This window comes from Copadichromis virginalis, unplaced genomic scaffold (assembly GCF_057382275.1).
Source record: "Copadichromis virginalis isolate Kocher_CV1m ecotype Utaka unplaced genomic scaffold, C_Virginalis_male_GT1.1 unmapped_scaffold_1, whole genome shotgun sequence".
NCBI lineage: Eukaryota > Metazoa > Chordata > Actinopteri > Cichliformes > Cichlidae > Copadichromis > Copadichromis virginalis.
This window is the reverse complement of record NW_028188589.1, coordinates 2,939,211-2,955,616: the sequence shown is the minus strand read 5'-3', so window position 1 is coordinate 2,955,616 and position 16,406 is coordinate 2,939,211.

The window sequence follows — 16,406 nt, the reverse complement described above, 5'->3', positions numbered from 1 at the left end:
TCAGCTGATCAACAGTAACAACAGTAGGGGTGAGCCATAGAAACGATATACGATAGAAACGATATAAATTTGGCCAACGATAGAGATTGTGACTATACCGCATGTTGATGATGTCATCAAGCTGCGCCTGTTTTGGTCGAAAGCATCGCAGCAGCTACAACAATTATCATCTGCAATTATGGCGGGCGACAGTCATAACAAAGAGATGAAGCACTATTGAAATATGGCGAAAGCCAAAAAGTTAGCATTCATCCTCCAGCTTCACTGTGCTAATGTTATGCTAACATAACTGTGTCGCTAGCAGTCATGTAGCACAACATTATATACCAGGTAGTCCAACTTCAGTAACCCTGCAAACGCCACTGCTGTTTAGTCTTCATTTATGTTGGAAGTGATAGCAGAGCTGTACGTTTCAATTAGTTTCAAAAATCTCTCAGTCAGAATATGCTATGAAATGTTTAGGTGGAAACTAGCGAGCTAACTTCCTGTTAACTTCTAACTCCGTTAAATTGAATAAATTCTGTTTTCATGGATGCCTGGACGTAGGGCTGCTCGATTATGGCAAAAATGATAATCACGGTTATTTTCATTGAAATTGAGATCTCGATTATTTGACAATATTTATTTAACAATAACAATGTGTTGAATAATGACTTTAAAGGTTGTCAAAAAATAATATTAAATAGTGTGCAAATACTGATAACAGTGCAAATGTTTGCAATATAAAAAAATAAATGAAAAATGTAAACATCTATGTTTAGTGAACTTTGCAGTGTTGCTCTGTGGTGCAGCTATGACACCGTAGCAAAGTTTACACACAGTCTACTTGATCAACGTCTGACTGAACCCATGTTTCCAAACCACTGAAGTTTTTTTACCTCTTTTCAACCAACAGCAGTCACTCTCCTCTCCAAATAACTTCTGCTTGGCTTTCCGAGCTTCCCTCGGGTCCTCTTAATCAGCGGTCCCCAACCCCCGGGCCTCGGACCGGTCCCGGTCGGTGAGTCGTTTGGTACCGGGCCGCGAGAGTTGAGGCTCAGGTGTGAAATGTATAGTTTTCAGGGTTTTTATCGGTTTTCCACGTTATTTTGTTATTGTTTTTATCGTTGACTTGGTTTTCCTGGGTCTTTTCACGTGTGTTATGAATAAATTTTCTTTTTTTCGGTACCAGCATAAACCGGTCCGTGGAGCAAAAAAGGTTGGAGGCCGCTGCTCTTAATTGTTGTGACACGTGTTTGAAATGCAGAGAGGTGCGCTCGATTTGCCACACGGAGCAGCGCGAGAGTAAAGCACGAGGGAGGGGCTAATAATCGGCTCAGTCATTTTTAATGATCGTTGAAAGCCCAGATCGTAATCGAGATTAAAATTCGATTAATTGAGCAGCCCTACCTGGATGTTAAACTTAATTGTTACACCTGGTAAAGCAGCAACGCTGATGATTTAATTAAAGATGAAAGAATTTAGACCATTTTTAACTCTTTGTGTTCGTTTGACTTTGGTACCTGAAGTTGTCGGAGTTTTGGACCCAGATTCCTCCGTGAAGCTCCTCACTACGGCAGCCGTGATGCTCTGACGATCCATCAAGCAGTGCTGCTTACCAAAGTTGTACTAAAACATTTTTAACAGATTTCTGCAGCCAAAATCGGTTCGAGGTCAGTAAGCACAACCAGAATTCATACATAAGGCACACTCTCGATTTTTGAGGAAATTAAAGGATTTTAAGTGTGGAAAATATGTTATACAGAAGAATATATCGTGATATGGATTTGAGGCCATATCGCCCAGCCCTAAACAACAGGTTATTAAACACATCAGTTTGATCTACAGATCAGATCATACATCAGGTTTACTTCATGTAAAATAAACGTCTCACTCTATGAGCTCCATCAGTCTGTGTAGCTCCTCATTGTCATTTCTGAGCAGAGTTTACCTGCACACTTCCTCATGTCTGACAGTGTCACAGTGTGTGTGTGTGCCAACATTAACCAGCTTATCATCAGCTGCTTGTGCTTCATGAATAACTCAGACTGACAGAGTGATGAACAGAGCACAGAGGGAGGCTCTGCTCTGGTCCATCAAGCAGGATTCACATAGTAACATGTTTTTCCTTTGAACACTTCATTGTGTTTAACTTGAAACAGATTAAAAAGTGTTCGATTGTGCACTTCACACAGTCCTGAGTCACAGAGGCTTAAATGTGTTTGATTCTGAGAGGCTTTACTCCTGCATCAACATCAAGTATATGTAGGATTTAAACCGCAGTGAAAACATCCTTAAATATTGATGGTGTGTGAGAGAGTCTGTATTTACTTCTGATTATCTCTGTTTGCAGTGACCCTGAACTGAGCTGGAGCAGCTTCATGTTGTTTTGACGTCACTCAGTAAAACCTGAATGTCGGCTTCTGAAGAAGAAACTGGTTTCATCTGTTTCCAGTTAAAGGGACGATCATTGTTCCACCAGTGATGTTGGATCCAAAGTTTCATTCAGATCGTTTTAAACTGTTTATCAAAGACAAATGTTTGAGTGCAGAGTTACTGACTGATAACCAGAGTGGATTCAGCCAATCATCAAATCATCTCATTGGTTTTATTTTATGTAAATACAAACGTCTCACTTCCTGATCTGCTCATAAAGTTCCTAAAGACAAACTGTTAAAGGAGGAAACAGAGCAAACTTACAGCTTCTTCACACACCAACAACAAGCTGCACAGCTGCACACTAAACGCAGACACACAGGTGATTCCTGGAAGGAGGCGGGGCTTCACCTGAAGCAGGACAGGTGCAGACTTGATAGGAATTTTCCCCGTACAGGGAGGAGGCTGATCTTCAGATGAGTTCCTGTTAAATCTGACGAAACAAAGTTAAAAGTGGACTCAGTCTTGTCTGATTTCACTCTGTTTTTCACTGAGCAGGTTTAAGTTTTATTAATGAAAATCAGCAGAGCTTGGTACTGATGGAAGACCCTCCTCTAATCGTTGTCATTCAGGGTGATCCAACCTGTTTGTGAATGCAGCTCACAGACTCTCCACATTTCCACACGACTTAAATGGTAAATGGCCTGCATTTGTATAGCGCTTTACTCTACATTCAGTCATCCACCCATTCACACACACATTCACACACTGGTGATGGCAGCTATATTGTAGCCACGGCTGCCCTGGGGCGCACTGACAGAGGCCAGGCTGCCGGACACTGGCGCCACCGGGCGAGTCCCTTCATGCATCGTTGACCAACGTGGACGTGGTGGAGTAACAGTTGTGGAGAATGCAACAGCTGAGGTTTGAGAAAAGGAGCTAATAGCCAAGGTCAGCGGCTCTCCTACTTCCTCATAAGGAAACTTCTCAGATGGATGTCTTTCTCTGTCAGAGCGCCTCCACCTTACTGGCTGTGGTGCAGTGAGATCTGAGTCAGTCTTGGTAGGAGTCAAGTCAGGTTCATCAATCACAACATGGTCTGAAGACCAAGCACCTGAGTGAACATAGTCAGCACGACTTGTGCCAAAGACTTCAGGTGTGTCAGGTTGGTGGGTTTGCCAACCAGGTAAGGACATTTCTGGTATAACAGTGTCAGAGAAGTTCTGACGTGCACTGTTGGGCTTCCTGTTAGACTCTCTTGGTAAACCTCAGAGCCTGACGTCTACAAACCAACTGTCCTTTGACATTTTTAGATGTGGGGTCAAAAGCAGAGCTGATCGAGGATTTCAGTGATGGCTCCAAATATCTAACCTGCACTTTTACATAGCAGCTGCTCCGTCTGTCAGTAATTTAAAAACTTTTAATGAGCTGCTGTTTCTCACTGACCGTCAGCTGTAGCTGAGCAGGATATCATTGCATTTGAATCCTCCTGGCTCTCTTTAACCCGAGTTCCTTCTGATTGGTTTCCTGGTTCTACAAAGAGAGTCTGCTGCCTGAGGGCCCCAGCTCCTCCTCCACCTACTGCTGTGGACATTTACAAAACGTCAATCCAAGAAAAATTGTCTGGTTTGTAATAGATAGTCATTTTTTATTAGAGTCTACAGCAGGAACCAACCTGAACCTTGTTATGAGCTGAATCAGTGCTGGACTGTAGAAATGCTGTTTCAGTGGCTGCTGCAGGAACTAACATGGAAACGTGTTCAGCAGCTTTCCAGCTCTAATATAGGAAACACAAGATCAGAGTTTGGACACACTGGAACCAAACAGTTTTGTCTCGGACTTTTATTTCAGCATCATCGTTTGGGTTGAATTAAAACCTTTCAGCAACGCTAACCAGACTTTACGAGGTAAACGTGTATCTCCAAGAATGTCTTGCTAAGAGTCGCGTGTTCTGGGAAACAACACACAAATCAGTGGCGTCAATAAGGTTGTGTTTCATGTAATACTCTAGACTTTACTGTGAGACCATCACTAACATGCAGACGTCACAAAGTTGTTCACGGATCACTTTAATCCAGAGTCACAGACATGCAGAGACACTTCCAGGTATAACATATATAATCCACACAGTCAGTCACAGCTGAGCTCTTTACTGAAGTCAGCATCAGCTCTCTGCTCGCTCTCACATCATATTCATGACAATCAGACGTGTTTCAATGATGCTGCTGTTTTCAGCCAAGCACACAGTCTCCATGGAAGTTTAAACTGGAAACACTGGTAACTGCAGCAGAGTTTCATTTGGAGCAGACCTGATCTTTGTGACGCATCAACATGTCAACACAGTATTTAACAGAACTGCAGTTTGCATCAGATCATACATCAGACTGACCACGTTTGTAATTTCATCAAACCTGCCATTAACATATTCAACAGTACTTACACTATCTTAAACATGTTTTCTTTTTAAAATTTTGCATATTTATTAAATATAAACTGTGCAGTATTTCATTGATGGAGGCCAAGAAAACACAGTTACAGGAGAAATGTATTTAAGCTTGAAATGTAGCTGCACTCGGTAGAATTGAGCCAACTGGTTGTCTTCATTTTCAGTTCTGATGAGCTCACATGTTTAAGATCATCGGTTTAAAAAACCATAAGGCCGTGGATCCTTAAGGGTTTTATGGTTTGAGTTTACAGTGAGAGGTGTTGATAATGATGTTGGCTGTTTTCAAGTTGAACAATCTTCCAGGGAAGTTTAAACTAGAAAAACGAGTCACTGCCTGCAGCAGAGATTCAGTTTGCAGCATTCCTGATCTTTGTGCAGCAGCAACAACATGTTGTTAACAGAGCTGTGTAAAGACTGACTCACCTCACCAGGCTCTCTTTCATTCACATCATACACAACATTTACTTCATTACAAGCTGTGCTGCTCAAGTTACTGGAAATAAGCACTCAGTTACTAAGTAATCCCATGTCTTTACTGATTACTTATTTTCAAAAGTATTTGGTTACTTTACTCTTTAAAAAAACACGACTTGAATACGTAATAAAGTAGAAAGTAGACGTTTCAGCCCGAGACTTTTTCTGCATAATCCATCATATAGAAATGAATCAAATTAAAAAGCCTTTCTTTTAATTGTTTTATTGTTTTTAATCTTTTTATTTTATGCATCAAGAAAAGATTAAATTATATTATAGCTGTTTTTGACTTGATGAAATGTGTTTAACATTTAAACCTATTTCCTGTATATTCCAGCACATGACATAAAATAATGTTTTGTGTTTCCACTCCCGAGTGGGGCGGGTGGAGGTCTGCCCACAGCGGTCATGTCAGGGGGAGGATCCGGGGGTTTCTCTGTCAATGTCACGTTCCCATGGCAGCGTGCTTGCTCAGATCTGAAGTGTTATGGTCCTGGGTGGGTGGCCCAGTGTTTTTTGAGTTTTGGTTTCTTCTCACGGTTCCTTAGTTTTTTAGTGTTTCCTGAGTTCTAGTTTTAGGGCTTGTTATGTGGCTTCCTTCTGCATTTCCTGTTTTATTGTGAAGGTCTGTGTCTTATGCCAGAGTGTTCAGTTTGCGTTTCCCCTGTCTCGTCTTGTCAATCAGAATCGGCCGTGCCTCCCTCCTGTGTGTAGTTTCCCCTCTGTGTATTTATAGTGTGTGTTGTCTCGTGTTCGTCGCTGGTTCGTCTGTGTCGTCTCCTTCACGTCTCCCTGCATATCTTTCTAAGGATTTCATGTTTGAGGTTAGTTTTGTTTAGTGATGGGTAGATGAGGCTTCGTGAAGCGTTTCAGCACATTCCCCAAACTGTACCGATACTGTGTCGATACAGTGTGCTGTTTTGCTCCATACTGACACCTGCTGGACTTTAAATATCATTGCAGGCAACTTACTTGAGACTCAACAGACACCTAGTCATACTTGTTTACACTGTAAGGTACAGTGGAACCCCGACTTACCAAATTAATTCGTTTCCGAAGGTCTTTCGTAAGTGGAACATTTTCGTAAGTCGAAGCACCCATTGCGCGTTTTGAGTGAGGCGATGCTGAATGATAGGCTATAGGCTAACAACAATACTCTAACTAGAACAACAATACATCAGTGGAACAGCGATGCGCAAGTACGGAAGCCAAGGGGTTGTCTCCGAAAACATTAGAGCACTTTTGCAAACATGTGATGTCTTCAGGGGCGGATCTAGAAGGGTGGCATGCATGTGCCACCCTAAAATGATCCCTTGCCACCCCAAGTGCCACCCCAGTTTTGCATTTGACAGTGTTGTTTATTAAAATAAGATCGCATTAACAGTTTGAGCGTAGTTACAGGCAGCAGTGATATATACACATATATAGTATATATATATATATATATATATATATATATATATATATATATATATATATATATATATATATATATATATTATATATATATATATATATGCCTTCACAGTCTTGCCCCGCCTTACCTCTCTGAGCTTCTTCATCTCCACACACCCTGTCGGTCTCTCAGGTCAGCTGACCAGCTGCTCCTGGAGGTACCGAGATCCAGGAGGAAGCTCAGAGGGGGCGGGGCCTTCTCTATTGTGGCTCCAAGTTATGGAATCATTTGCCCATGCATGTTAGAGAGGCCCCTTCACTGTCCACTTTTAAATCACGTCTTAAAACCCACTTTTATTCCTTGGCTTTTAACCTCAGTGAGACTTAGTTTCTCTTTTAATTGAAGTAGTTATTTAATTAATGATTTCACTCTTCTTTTATTTGTGTTTTATTTATATCTCATGTAATTTTATTTTACAGTTCCAGTGTACAGCACTTTGTGTCAGCTGTGGTTGTTTTAAAGTGCTTTATAAATAAAGTTGATGATGATCTCAGATGACCACAAAGTAAAAGATCTCTCAGCAACATGATGCAACAGTTTAGGCACTGTTGCCCCGATCAGATCAGTGAGCTTTTTATTCTAAACATGAGCTGCTGTTACAGCAACAGACATTAATCCTACTGGTGTCTCACACAACAACTCAGTGTCCACTATGTGAAGCAGCCAAACACAGGCCTGCTCCTCTCACTAACAGAGACAAACTGCTGGCATGTTGGTTTCCATCTATACTGTCCAGTCTCTGCTGGTGGACACACAGCAGCATTGTTTCATCTCGTTTGAGTCATTGTTGACCTTAGCATGTTTTTAGTCTTCTGAGAGCACTGAAGCTTCTTTCAGCCTCAGTACCTGCGTTTTATCCTCAGATTAAATTATTATTCTGTGCTTGATGTGCCTCACCTTTGGCCCTGGCTCCTCCCCTCTGACTGCACTAGGACATACTGTCACCTGATAAAATAACACATGGATTCGTGTCATATAAAAAGTGAGACGTGTCAATTCAGATTCTTTGTCAAACATACACTAATGAATCAGTTTACATCAGCAGCCTGACAACTGTCATGATAAATACTAGTTAATCTACAGTCACCTGTGAGCTCTCCTCTCCACCTCTGAGCTACATGGCAGAGCTGCCTCTGTCACCTGATCAATAACAGTGAGACACTCCACATACATGCAGTCACACATGTGCTTCAAATACAGTCATGAACCATCAGGTCATCCTCCAGTTTCACCTGTGACCTTGTGTCACCATTGCTCTCTGAGCTCTGTGTTGGTTCTTCTGTCACCTGACAAACAGGACAAACATGACAAAAAGAATAAAATGTGGAGCTGCTTCAGTGTTTCTGTCACTTTGTGCAGATCCTGACTCGTCAGTAATGTTTGTAGGCTGAGTGCATTTTAAAACTGTGCAAACTGCACTACAAGGTGGAAAATTTGCAAAATCGTGACTACCTCATGATATATTGTCTCAAAAATGAACCCTATGAATACGTCAGTGCCATTAGGATGAAATTATTGTGTCACCAACATTTTAACATTAGACATATAATTCTAACAGCCTCTGTAAACTAATATCCGGGCTGCTCGAGGCTGCCGTTTTCTCTGACAGTTTCAATCAAAATTAGAAACGCTGCTCTGAGACTGAGAGAACTAACAGTGCTGATGGTCCGCTTGAAGCTGAAGCTCCGGTGCGTGTCAAAAAAATCAACACACACCGGCTCACTCCTTGGCGGCCGCTTATTGGGGCTCGCTCGGGCCACTTCGGAGGTGGGGTGCCCCCGGCCTCTCGGCCTGGGGCTCGGTCACTCAGGCACGGCTGGCTGCCGGCGGAGCTCACGGGCGCGTCACTGCAACTCCCCCTGGCTTCTGCTCCGCGGCTGCTGAGTGAGCCCTCATCTGGGACTCTCCTCAGCTCTTACTGGGACAGTGGCGTAGCTGCCCCTCTGTGGGTCTTCCTTGGTCTCTTGTGTTCTGGGGGCCTCTGGATGTCTGGAGTTTTGAGCTCCTCCATACCTGTTTGATACCATAAAGGACGGGGCTGTGGCCCCCCCACACCCTCTAGCAGATCGTTACATGGAGAAACCTTTGGAATGCAAGCATGCTGATCCACACAGGTATGCACACAGGTGTACACATGTGTATTCACAGACGCAGACTACAGCTTTCTTGGCTGCTGCCTCAAAGCACATTGTGCGCTGTCTATCTTGCGTGCTGCACAATATCGTTTATTATTTAGTATCTACTGATATCTACTGCTAGCTAGTTTATTGTGATGGTGCTGTTTTTTTTTATTATGTTGCTCTTTGCTGTTTGCTGTCTCCTCTGGGTTTTTTTCTCCATACAGGTGACCCAGGAGTTTTGTTTTTTTTATTTGTTTGTTTTTTTCTCTCTTCCCCCCTTCTCACTGTCTCTTCTCCCCTTTGGTTTTCTTTCTTTCTCTCCCTCTCTTTCTTTCATTCTTTCCCCCTGTCCTATCCCACAGTCATGTCTGTCCCGTTTGCAACTGAAAATAAAATAAATTCATAATTATAATAAAGGTCAATCAAATGGACCAATATGGCAAGGCCATGATGATCCACTTGGTAAAATAAATCCACCTGGCATCTTTCTTGGCCTTAAGACAACAATTCTGATGCTATAGATCCAAACGGGACACAAAAAAAAAAAAAAATCAACACACTGCTTCAGAAGCTCTGTGTCGAAGCTTGATTCGTTTGGCCAGAGTGATCAGTGACGTCCGAAGCTTCATTTAGAACCTAACTGCTTCGGTGTCTGATTCAATGGTTTATAAGGAAGTGAATCATTCGCGGGATTTGTGGAGTGTTTGGTGGTGACAGATAGTGAACCACTGATCATTCCACTGAGAGATTTGGAGCCAGTGAGGAATAGAGGAGGTTCTGTTGTGTGGGAGAATTTTGAGTTGATTTTGGTCGATCCGGTGGGTTTTCCAGCTTTGTGTTCTGGCTGTTTGCTTTTGTTTTGTGCGTGTTTATTATATCTGAAAACGGGAAAAAGATAAAATGTCAAAAATCTGCTTCCATAATATAAATATCATTAAATAACTTTAGAAAAACTTCCACTTGACTCTTTACATGTAATGTTGTAAAAATATATATTTTATTGTTTAATTAATCTGAAAATGTTAGTCTGCCAAATGTGCAGCAATTGAATTTATTTATTCTCTTTGGCTGATAGTTTGTGGGGCCCAGGTAGACTGTACAACTGCCTCTCTACCAGTTTCTCTGCACTCCAGCCTCCTCTGTGCCATGTGAAGGGATTTTCCTTAAGGCAGGAGAAATGATCTCCACGAAAAGGAACAGGTTCGGCCATCGCACAGTGGAACAAATTCTCTGCTTAAATAAAAATGAGAAAGGGTTACCGTCAATGCATCATGTTTTTCATTTGCAAGTTCATAAGCATTTTCCATTTCACAATCAATTCTACCCCCAGGTCAAAAATATGTCTGGGAAAATTTCCCTAATATAATATTATTTATTATATTTATACCAACACGGTGGCACAGTGGTTAGCACTGTTGCCGCACAGCAAGAAGGTCCTGAGTTAAATTCCACCATCAGGCCGGGGTCTTTCTGTGTGGAGTTTGCATGTTCTCCCCGTGTTTGCGTGGGTTCACTCCGGGTACTCCGGCTTCCTCCCACCGTCCAAAGACATGCAGCTTGTGGGGATAGGTTAATTGGATAATCCAAATTGCCACTAGGTGTGAGTGTGAATGGTTGTCTGTCCCTGTGTGTTGGCCCTGCGACAGACTGGCGACCTGTCCAGGGTGTACCCCGCCTCTCGCCCTATGACAGCTGGGATAGGCTCCAGCGCCCCCCGCGACCCTGAAAAGGATAAGCGGAAGCGAATGGATGGATGGATAATATTATTTATAAATATACCCCTCCGGCGATTAAATGCATACCTGCATGGAGGCAGGACCTCACAGCAGAAGCATACTCCATAATGTGTTGTACATTATTACATGTATATATATGTAACGTGGTATTTTTCAATTATTGTATTTACCAACATCAAGAAGTCACAAGCAAAGAAAGACCACACCATGGTGCATGTTTAAACAAGGAGAGTTTACCGGTCAAAACTATTTATTAAACAAATAAAACACATTTTTTAACCACCAAAAAATACACGTTCAAAGCAACACAGCGGCGGCCCAATATCAGACAGAACTCCACTCTGTAGAGTGAGCAGTCATTATGAAGCAGTTGGTTTTCTTTTGTGGATTCAAGCTGCTCTTCATATTTTTGGCCACCAGATGTCACCAGAGAGGACTGTGTTGAAAAGCTTCGAGTAATGAACCGTTTTTCAATACAAGCTTCAGAAAGCTTCATTTAGCCATCACTACCTGTAACGTTATTGTGACACATTTTATGAGTGAACTTGGCTCTAAGTGACTCACAGGTTTCTTTGAAAAACACTTTCTTACATCCAGCTTCTTCCTCTTTGCTGCCGTCCTCCTCTCCTCCTCGCAGCGCAGGCTTGCCGCTGCTGAAACTAAACAGAGCTCCCTGACAGGCTCAGCCAATCACATTGGCCATACTTGTCACATGACCAGGACTCCAGTAGAAGTAATTTAACTCTTTGGGCACCGCCGGGTGAGAAGTATGGAGTGCCAGGACTGCCATAATGCATTAATTAAATACACCATTAAATAATTAATTAAATGTGGCAATAATTAAAATGTGAAATACATAAATAATTAATTAAATGTGTCAATAATTAATTAAAATGTGAAATACATAAATAATTAATTACATGTGTCAATAATTAATTAAATGTGTCAATAATTAATTAAATGTGTCAATAATTAATTAAAATGTGTCAATAATTAATTAAATGTGTCAATAATTAATTAAAATGTGAAATACATAAATAATTAATTACATGTGTCATAACTATTTAATTAATTAATTCCAATTTTAATTAATTATTGCCACATTTAATTAATTATTTAATGGTGTATTTAATTAATGCATTATGGCAGTCCTGGCACTCCATAGTGTAACATCCGAAATTCCCATGGTGTTGTTCAAAATGTGCTCTGGCACAATCATAAGCATCGCTTGCTGCTGAAAACAAGAAAAAAGCCGTCCTGCTATGGGCTGAACCATTTGTTAATGTGGAGGGGGGGACACTATGGAATATATCCAGTTTTAGCATTTATATTCACTGCTGACTGTAACTACGCTCAAACTGTTAATGCGATCTTATTTTAATAAACAACACTGTCATATGCAAAACTGGGGTGGCACTTGGGGTGGCAAGGGATCATTTTAGGGTGGCACTTGCCACCCCATGCCACCCTTCTAGATCCGCCCCTGCTGATGAAGCCAACAGGTTCGCTTCATTTGCAAAAAGCAGATATGAGTTTCTGAGGCCACAGTCTTCTGTGGCAGAAGGGGAATCAGGGGAAGCCCTGGAGGAGTCCACCACCCACCAGAAACAGGTCTGAGCTCTCACTGCAGTTGTAAAGGGGCTACACAGCCCACATGAGGCTGAGGGATGCAGCCTTCTGTCAGACTGTCACTAACACAGAGAAACACCCGTGTACACTCATACTCATGGGCACATACACCAATCAACCTAACCCCACTAACTGCTCGTCTTTGGACTGTGGGAGCCAGAGAACCCAGAGAGGACCCAGACATGGGGAGAGCATGCAAACAGCTTAGATGTTGGATTTGAACCCAGAACCTTCTTGCTGTCAGGAAACAGTGCCAACCACTTTTCCACTGTGCTGCCTGTTTGACTCTGATACACCCATTTTTGAGCTCTTAAAAACAGCCCTCCACACAACAGAGACAAACCATAAAGGACTTTGTGGCTTGTAGCAACCGAAGAAAGTTTAAGGTGCAAAATAAAGAGGTTGAAAGGAAAGTAATAAAGGAAACATGTAATTATAACAGTAATGTTGGCTGTGTATCACGTGTGGCATGTCATTGTGGGGCTGGCCTCTGTTGGGATTGAGAATATGTGATGGCGGGGGCAGGGTTGGTTACTGGGGTTTATCCTGATCTCCTGTTTAGTGGAACTGTGCTCCTTTGAATCCACAGCACTAACCTGGCACACACACATAAAATGCATCATTGCTACAGAGCACAGCAGGACTCATTATGAGTGGTGGGGCAGGCTGGATGGTGTTGAGGAGTCGTATCGCAGTGACATTGGCTCCCCTGCTTCACTCTCTCCTGCCCCACTAATGCAACTCACTAATCCCTCTGTCCCCTTTAGGTGGGGCTCACGCTGACAAGATAAAATAAGCTGCACGACTGGTGGGTGGGGGCTGTGCTGTCAGCCCCCCTGGGTCTGCTCCTCTGTGATCCTCAGTGGGCCAGTATGCCTCTCCTGGTAGCTCCATGGGGGATGGTGTGGTGGGTTGGTGGGTGCCATGGCGACTATGTGCGGACTTCACATTTTTGTCTGCTGTGACAGCTCCTTGATCTGGGCGGGGCCAGTGGGGTGTGGGTAGGTCCTTTGTGGGGCTTTGGACGTTGCCTGAATATTGTCAGGCAGCTGGGTGCTGTGCCTCGACCCTTTCTTCCTTTGCATTTGTGGTTTGGTGCCATAAATGCACAACATAGAAGAGCCACCTCGACGGGACAACACTCAGCGGTTCATCTGTCTCTCTTCCACAGCATGTCTTTATCCTGTCTTCCTTCTCTCACCCCAACCAATCACAGCAGATGGCCCCGCCCCTCCCTGAGCCTGGTTCTGCCGGAGGTTTCTTCCTGTTAAAAGGGAGTTTTTCCTTCCCACTGTCACCAAAGTGCTGCTCATAGGGGGTCATATTGTTGGGTTTTTCTCTGTATGTATTATTGTACGAGCTACCTTACAGTATAAAGCACCTTGAGATGACTGCTGTTGTGATTTGGTGCTGTGTAAATAAAACTGAATTGAATTAAGAAACAACTCTTAGATTCCTCACATGATTCTCCTGTATTCCTACGGGACGCCAAGGTAATATAACATGGAAGTGTGTCGCAGTGCCTGGTGGCCACATGTTACCCATAAACTGTCAACCTGACCGTACTGTAGCTACGTCCAAAGACTAGTTAAAGATTAAAGCTTTTTGGGGGGTTAAATCTGACATAAATAAAGAAAGAATAACATTAAAGTCGATTCTTTTGATCACTGTGGTTCTACTTTGAGGATATGACGTGTAAAAACCCTCAGTCGTGGCTGGTGGATCTCACATTCCTGGTCTTTGTAATTCCAGTTCAATGAAGCCTCATTTTCACCTTTTTCCAGGTAAATTTTCCCAACTGTTCTAATGTCCATGCTGTGGCATTGTCCCATCATTTGTATTTCCTGTTAATGGATTTTTAATATGGTCTGGGAAATTACTATATATGAGTAACTTCCTGTTGTATTGCAGCTTAAGGCCATTGTCACTGAAATAAAGCCCGAGTTGTAATAGTTTGCATCCAGAACGAGGAAAACGAAGAAACCCAAACACTGCTCAGTGGATGAGTCCGTCCTGGAATAAATACCAGGACAAAACTAAAAAGAAGAGCTTGTTTCCTCGAAGCAACAACAGAAAGCTCTTTGTCTCTACAGATGTTTCTGGGAAACACGTTAACAATATTTAAACATTTGTTCTTAATAAACGTTTTTACTTAATGATGCTTTATGATATTTCTATCTGACCTAATGCAGCAGCGTATCCACATGAACTCTGCAGTGTTTCTACCCAGAGGCCACCGTGGTCCTTCTTTACTAATGCTGAGGGTTTTCTCCCAGCCGTGATAGCCTTTGACAGGTAAACTGAGTCATTCCAGCCCAGTGCAAAAATAACCTCCCTGTCTGCTCTTAACTTCACGCATCGATGCTAAAACGTTGCATAACTGAACCTGCAGACTGTGATCCTGTAGCTGTCGAGGAGAGGGCTTGATGCCGTCCATCTTCTGCTCAATTAACAACGCCTGCAACCTTTTGAGCCTTGGTCCTGCTACAGTCACAAATATAACATCATCACTCTTTATTTGATCCACTACACTGCTGTCATTTCTCTGTTATGGCCCCACAAGGTCACTGAATCAACCCCACAGCATCACGTACAAGTTTTCAAAGCGGTGTTCTAATCTGCTTCGAGCTTTCATCATTTTAGCCAGCCCCTCCGATCTTCTCCAGGTAAACACTACAAAGAAAGAGTTCAGTCTGAATAAAACATCTTGTGCATGTCACACGATACAGCATCCACAGCAGTATACACTGCAAACAGCAGAAGCTCTTCCTTCTTAGCCTTCGGTCCAGCAGTGATGACCTCCTCCTGCTTTTGGTTCAGATCACCTTTCTCCTGAAAATCTGAGCTGGGCTTGACAAACCCTCAGCTCAGCGTGATATAAAGGTAGCTCTTCTAGTGTATTTGCCATCTCCTGAGCTCTCATTGTTACCATCTCACATTCTTCTCCAATCCATGGTTAGGGTGCTGCTCATAGGGGGTCATATGATTGTTGGGTTCTTCTCTGTACCTATGAAGCGCCTTGAGGCGACTTTTGTTGTGATTTGGCGCTATATAAATAAAATGGAATTGAATTTTCAGGGTCAAAGTTCAGAGGAAAGTTTGTTTAGCAAATGAATGACAATAAATCATACATGTTTGCTGATTCACAGGTTAACAGCCTGGAGGAACAGGGCTGTGTCGTTCCTGTGATGTGATTCAGCTTTATTTCAGCCACTCAACAAAACAACATTATATTATATTTAATATATATTAAATATGTGCCAACTGATTCAGTACGTTTCATGTAGAAATATCTGTGGCAACTTTTTGTTGCAGCAATGATCTCAAAACACGGGGGGGGGGGGCTAAGATGAATGTCTGCTGTGAGGACAGGGGGTGTGCATGTGCTCAAGTCACGTGACACGTCATTTACGCAACATTTGGTCGATTTAAAAGTTACAGTGAGATAAAATCATGTTATGGATTGCACTCAGTATATTGTGCCGACATGGTGAGATTGTGTCTGTCGAGCCGAGGAGAGCGTCGCAGTGCCAAAAGCTGTAAAATGAACTATCAGGCTGGAGTGTGCTGCCACAGCACAGAGCAGTCACAGAGTCCTGCAGGCAGAAGAGGAGTGATCGTGTTAGCCACCTTACAAAACAAAAAGACATGAAGTGAAAAGCAGAGCGCAGAGTGAGGCAGAAGAAGACAGACTGGGCCAAGTCCTGCATGTGCGAGAGCGAGCGAGACCCGGGACAACGTCATCCGCCTCGCCTGGACTAGTCCGCCGGCCGGAGGAGGGACAGTGGCTGCACTGTGCAGCCGAAGACTCACTTTGATCGCGCAGGAGACGAGCGACGCAACCGGTCCACCGTCCGTGCAAACTGCGCCAGGCAGCGTATTGCACGCTGGAGGTCACCGAGGAAAGTCACAGTAGGAGCGGCGCTTAGTGAGAGGTGATGTCGGGGGGACATGGCTTCTTCTCCGGTCACCCCAGCATCGCTTGAAGGAGAAACACCTTCACCCACCGGGAACGAGGAGCCCGCGACCACCCGACAGGTAAGACACGCCTCCGAGACCCTCTGCGCGCCCGGTAACGTTGTAACGTTTTACCGAAGTTCATTCGCAAACACACCAGTTTAAGATGGACCCGAGAATCAGCACACGGGAGCACTGGTGTCTGACTCAGCAGAAACGGCTCGACGTGCGTG